Source organism: Lathyrus oleraceus, chromosome 5 (genome assembly GCF_024323335.1).
Source record: "Lathyrus oleraceus cultivar Zhongwan6 chromosome 5, CAAS_Psat_ZW6_1.0, whole genome shotgun sequence".
Lineage (NCBI taxonomy): Eukaryota > Viridiplantae > Streptophyta > Magnoliopsida > Fabales > Fabaceae > Lathyrus > Lathyrus oleraceus.
In genome coordinates, this window is record NC_066583.1 from 288,287,158 (window position 1) to 288,294,166 (window position 7,009).

Below are 7,009 nucleotides of genomic sequence, written 5' to 3' on the forward strand. Positions count from 1 at the left end.
AGCCAATTCAGAGTGTAGAGATCTCAAATAATGTGTTTTCATCCCAGACTTAAGAAAATATTTATTTTATGGGCCGAAATTATGTTTTTAGGGTTGGTTGATCTTAGAGCCCGAGTTTTCTTGTATTATTTAAACAAACCTGCAGTGCTATTACTAGGTATTCATATTTCAGGTAAATTAAAATAGACGACCGCTAAGGTTTTCATGGAGAGCTAAATTACATACGGTTGATCTACTCAATTGTATTTCCATCAAGACTTTTAGGTTTTTACATATATCAATTTAATTTTTTTTCATTTTCATTTTTTTTCTATGAATTTCAAATGCTTAATTTGATATTTCATAGAGTGATTTTGATTAAATTCGATTAATTCACAATCCTTAATCATAATCGCGTTTAACATAGCTTTTTCATTAATTCGCATAATCTTTAACCGTTTGCTTAATTCCAAAAATATGAGCGTAAATTGATAACGCAAAAACGTATCATATTTTTGACTTCATATGCATTGCTTTTTACTTGATTAACACTTATTATCACGTAGTATTTTATGTTTATTGTAGGTATTTATCGAATAAAAGGTTTACGAGCAAGCAAAGTGGAAAATAGCAAAAAGGAAATAAAAAGAGAAGAAAATGGAGAAAAATAGAGATAATGGGCCACCACACTAAATGGGCATGTGACACCCATCACCTGAATGTGTGGCGCCCTCCACATGAACCAAAGAGGGTGGTGGCTCCGGCCACCAAGCATTAAGAGTTTGTCACGCTCAACCCTAAAATTGTGGCGCTCGCCACGGAGTCAAGGACTAGGGTAGTGGCAACCGCCACAACCTAGTCTTCCCTACTATTTCTCCATGATTTTAGCCACGAATCCACTCACCTTTGGCTACAGTTTAGAGGAGTGGAAAATATATAAAGGAGTTTAGCTTTTCAACCGCTCTCTCTCTCTCTTCTTCCAGTTTTCAATCGACGAATAATTTTTTAGTCAGATTTATTTTCTTTTAGTTTTCTAGGCAGTTTTCCTACTTTGTAACAGTGATAGTTTCTCCACATCGGGGACTATTGAATTTTATTTTATGCATTTGAATTCAATTGTAATTGTTACTCATTGCCAAAGCCTGCTGACATTTTTTAATTGAAGAATCAAGATTCAGTTCCAGTTCTCAATTCGTAATCCAGGTTTTATTTTGATTGCTAATTTATTTATTACGCCTTATTGTATGTTTAATTTTCCAAATACCATGTCTGTTACCGGATCCATATCCGGCTAAACCCTTAGGTATCAGTATATAAAGACCGTCGAAACGATGAGATTCGTAAATAATTGGTGTTAGTTTTTATAAAACTTATTTTTCTGGTTTTTAGTTTCTTATTTTAATCAAATTGTTTTTCGTATGAGAGTACAAAACAAACTATGGTTACGGTCAACAAGAACGAGAGTTTGAGATTTTAACCAGATAGCTGAAACTAGGCATTAATCCTAAACACAACGAGAGCGCTATAGGATTAATTAGACTTTATTCATATTCAAAAAATACTTTTAAATTCAAAATGAGACCGTGAGAGCCAAGCATTTTGGTTCAGGAGTATGATCAGAGTCAATAAAAACGAGACTGTGAGACTAAGTCCTTTCTATAAATAATTTCTACTGAAGAATATTTTGACCAATAAGATTACACCAAATATCTATCAAATCCCCGAAGTTTGATGCATTATATACTGATATCCCTTTATCGCATATCCTTATTAATATTCTATTTACGCTATAGTTATTTCTCTTCATCCCTCCAATCTTAGAACGATCGTCAGCCTTAGATTTACATAGTAACATTAGATAACAATACGTTCGATTATTAGTCCTTGTGGGTTCGATAATCGTTAAAACCACACGATAGGACTGTGCACTTACAATCATGATTCCCATAGACTTACTAAGTCGTGATCAAGTTTATGGCGCCGTTGTCGGAGACTAATTTAGTTGACATCGTAACTCCAGGGTTGCCCAGTATAGACTAAGGCAAACAATTCTTTTTTCCCTTTCTACATTTGTCGAGTGTATGCCAAGTACTCGCTCTCAAGGCGAGAAATTAAAGCTACAGTTCGACGAACCTGGGTGTTATCTTAGATTAGAACGCCGGATACGAGACTTGATACGAGAACATCTTATCAAGCTAAATCTTCCCGACCTTAACATCCCTATTTCTGAATCAATTATTCAACTAGAGATGGCCGAAGGAGTGCAAAACCATCCTCTTAAGTACTATGCAATCCCTTCGCAAGATGAACCACATAACAACACTGTTGCCCCTACCATCGAGGCCAATAATTTCGAGCTAAAAGCTTTGTTATTGTTAGCCGTACAACAAAACCAATTTTCAGGTAGTCCCACGGAGGACCCGAACCTACATTTGTCAGTGTTTTTGCAATACGCAGACACAATGAAAGCGAATGGTGTCAACCCAGAAGCTATAAGACTACGTCTTTTCCCATTCTCATTAAGAGATAGAGATAGAGCTTGGCTCCAGTCTCTACCATCCAACTCTGTCACTACGTGGAACAAGTTGAAGAAAGTTTTCTTAGCCCGATATTTCCTACCTAGTAAGACGCATATGCTAAGAGCCCAAATAAACGGGTTTAAACAAAAAGATAATGAATCACTTTTTGAAGCTTGGAAGAGATACAAAGACATGATGAGGCTTTGTCCACATCACGGTCTATAAGAATGGTTTATCATCCATACCTTTTACAACGGTCTCTTGTACAACACAAGATTGACAATAGACGCCGCTGTAGGTGGCGCACTGATGAATAAACCCTAAAATGAGGCCTATCAACTCATCAAAAGTATGGCCCAGAATCATTACCAGTGGGGAAGCGAAAGAACCTCTATAGAGAAACCTCCAACAAAAGCCGGCATGTACGATTTAAGCAGGCTTGACCATGTTAACGCCAAGGTAGATGCTCTTACTCAAAAGATAGACAACTTGACCATAACACCCACAACCATCGTGGCTGCCGTAGCACCAAACTGTGAGATATGCGAAGTTCCAGGGCATGCTGCCCCAGAATGTCAACTCTTGACAGGAACCTCCACATACCAAGTGAACTATGCTCAAGGAAACCCTTACTCAAACACCTATAACCCAGGTTGGAGGAACCATCCTAACTTTTCGTACAAAAACAATAATGCATTGTATGCACCTAACCAAGCACCTGTTGTACCACCAGGATATCATAAAGCTACCACAAATACTCAAAATGCTCCTAGGAAGTCAAACCTAGAAATAATGATGGAAAAATTCATAGCTACCCAAGCCCAAACAAATAAGGATTTCCTAAATCAAAAAATACACACTAGTGAGCAAATCAAGCAGTTAGCAAACAAGGTAGATGCATTAGCCACCCACAACAAAATATTGGAAACATAAATTTTGCAAGTGGCTCAACAACAAGCACCTATTGCGCTCCTGCAGGCACATTTCCTAGACAGCTGCAACCAAACCTGAAAGGTCATGCAAATGCTATTATACTATGAAGTGGGGCAGAACTAGATGGACCAACCGACCCTAGAATTCAAAACCCACCCATGCACCAAGACCCTGGTAAGGAAACTGAGAAGGAAGACGATCAAGAGGTAGATAAAAACGAGGAGGCCGTAGAGAAAGAAGAACCTTATGTGCCTCCACCACCGTATAAACCCCTTATCCCTTATCCTTAAAGACTTGTTAAATCTAAAAGTGTAGGGCAATTTAAAAAATTCGTAGAGCTTCTAAAATAATTGAATATCACAATACCCTTTACAGAAGCCATTACTCAAATGCCCTCATATGCTAAGTTTCTCAAAGAAATCTTATCTAACAAGAAGAAGATAGAAAATAACAAAACTGTTACACTTACTGCTGAGTGTAGCGCCATAATACAAAACAATATGCCTCCTAAGCTGAAAGACCCAGGTAGTTTCTCCATACCCTGTGTAATCGGAAAGTTTATCATCGACAAAGCACTATGCAACTTAGGATAAGTATTAATTTAATGCCCTTATCCATATGCGAAAGGCTAAAAATGGGAGAACGAAGACCTACGAGGATGTCCGTACAACTTGCAGATCATTCTGTTAAATTTCCCGTAGGTATTTTAGAAAACATTTCGGTACGCATAGGACAATTCTATATTCCTACTGATTTTATAATCATGGATATAAAAGATGATTCCAACATCCCTATCATATTAGGAAGACCATTCCTAGCTACAGTCGGAGCTATTATAGATGTGAAGAAAGGCAGGATAACCTTTGAAGTTGGTGAGGAAAAAGTCGAATTCATTTTGATGCAATTCCTAAAGGCACCAACTATAGACGATACTTGTTGTCTACTAGATGTCATCGATGAATGTATAAGAGAGATGGAGAATGAACAAACATCATACTTCGAAATACTGAAAATTCCAAGGCCTCCTACTTTTGAAGATGAAAATTTGAGTAAGGAATACCAAGATAACATCCTAAGCGAATGCCTAGTACTAACGCCCTATCATATGCCTTGCCTAGAGAAACCAACCCTAGAACTTAAGACATTACCCAAAAATCTAAGGTACGAATTCCTAGACACTGAACTTGAGCGACATGTAATAGTCAATGCAGACTTAGGGCAGATAGAGACCGAAAAGCTTCTACACGTTTTGAGAAAATACCCAACTGTTTTAGGCTACAATATCTCATATCTAAAAGGAATAAGCCCTTCCATATGCATGCATCGCATAATGCTAGAGGAAGACAGTAAGACCTCTAGAGAACATTAAAGAAGGATAAATCCCATTCTGAGTGATGTAGTAAAGAAAGAAGTGCAAAAGCTGTTAAAAGCAGGTATTATCTACCCGATATCCGATAGTCAATGGGTCAGCTCAGTACATGTCATACCAAAAAAGGGAGGCGTCACAGTTGTTAATAATGGAAAATGAGAATCTATAGCACAAAGAGTGGTTACTGGAAGTAGAATGTGTATTGATTATCGAAAATTAAACAAAGCCACTCAGAAGGATCATTTTCCTTTACCGTTTATCAATAAAATGCTTGAACGATTGGCTAACCATTCTCACTTCTGCTACTTAGACGGTTATTCAGGACTTTTCCAAATTCCTATTCATCCTGACGACCAAGAGAAAACGACCTTCACATGTCCCTATGGTACATTCGCCTACCGACGAATGCCATTTGGACTGTGTAACGCTCCGGCAACATTCCAAAGATGCATGTGTAAGACCCCAATTTTATCCCTAAGATCCCTCATGGCATCATATCATATCATTTCATTGCCTCAAGGATCATTGTGCACCTTGCTTCCTTCCCTGTGGGTTGGTTATCTTTTTGAGAGTGGTTCTTGATCACCAAGCATGTTTTGCATTTGTATATCATTGCTTTTCTTTTTATCACTAACCAAAAGTACAAAAATATGTCATCTAACCCTTGTCTTGCAGATGAAGCAATCAACAGTCAAAACAATCAAAGGCATTCATTGAGCCATAGATGGTGGCCATTCTTGAGAATTTGGACACCACAATCATTATCAAGAGTTCATATGAGCTATGACATCATTTTGAATCAAAATCCCAAGTGGTAGAGGCTTGAATTTCATCAGAACATTGTCAGGTCAACTGGAAGCCTAGAAAGTCAACTGCCAAGTCAACAGTGGATTTGGAGGTGGGAAGTGATTAGAAATACTTCATTCATGTTCAAACAAGTCTCATTTGATATTTCAAACATCAACATTGAAGAAAATAAAGTCAGGTCAAAACTTTCCAAAAATAGAAAGTGACCTATAATTCAAAATTGCCAAAAATGGAAAGGTTTTAACCTAACTTCAACTTCAAATTACATCACCAAAAAAGCTTCAAATGAAATTTTGTTGAACATTAAAGTTGTATATCTTTCTCTCCCATTTCCAAAAAGTCCAAGATCATCAATTTCTCATGTGTGGTTAAGAAGATATGATCAAAACATGGCAAGGTGTACATGGAGATTCAAATGGTCATAACTTCTCAACCAAAGCTCCAATTCAAGTGGTTCTTTTTGCTAATTTCTCATTTTGACCTCTAATCTCAAAATCTTGCATTGCATTTCATCAATTGTCATCATATAATTATTTGCCAATTCTTGAATTTTTGGAGGGAAATCTTGAAATTTAAAATTGGTGAATTATTTGAACATTTGGCAATTACCATTGATTTTAAAATGATATTTTAAGTGAAATTGAAGCATTTTCGTATACTGTTCATGCATGCATATCATGCATGAGGTGAAATTGCTAAATTGCATAAGCACCTCATTTTTGCTAATCCAATTACCATTGCCTAAACATGATTAGGAGAGTGATTAGGAGGGAGTATATAACCCAAACCCTAACTGTTTTCAGCTAAAAACAATCATAATTTTCAGATCTAGAAAAATTCATCAAAATTTTCTCTCAATTTTTCTCTCAATTTCTTCAAACAATTTGCATTTCCTTTGCTTAATTCATGACTCTGAAGCATCACTGATCAAGATTGAACCTAGATCCAAGGGAATTCGTGCACATTGAAGCATCTTGAAGCTTGAACTCATCAATGGTGAAATCAAAATTCTGTTGAATCGTGTGCAATTGAGCCTCCACCTTCCTTCCAAACACTTGTACAAGCTGCATAGAAGATCATTTGAGCATTGCAAGGCCTGATTTCATTGAATTTCAAAGCTGCACTTCAAGAGGTACATTAGTTGCTTAAGTTCACTTTGAGCTTTGCTTTTGCTTGGTTGCTTAACCACTTAGGTATAACCTCTCTTCTTCATGTAGTCTGGAAGACCTGTCCTGTTATGGGGGCAGGCACCTGTCTGAAGTCCCCCTTAAGAGGCAATGCTTTTGATTGTTTACTCTTTGTGCCAAGCAGGAAAAGTCCTCTTATGAGGCAATTGGTAGATAAAAGAGATGTGTAGTCCATCTCCTACTATTCAGTGTGTCATCCCTTTGCTCACATAACA

At 37.2% G+C, this 7,009-nt stretch overlaps 1 non-coding gene across 1 annotated transcript; it reads right to left on the reverse strand.

Moving 5' to 3' along the window:
• Window positions 1-2,612: 2,612 nt before the first annotated feature.
• LOC127088987 (small nucleolar RNA R71) lies at window positions 2,613-2,719 on the reverse strand. The gene has a single exon (XR_007790771.1). It is a non-coding gene; the product is annotated as a small nucleolar RNA R71 (small nucleolar RNA).
• Window positions 2,720-7,009: the final 4,290 nt, after the last annotated feature.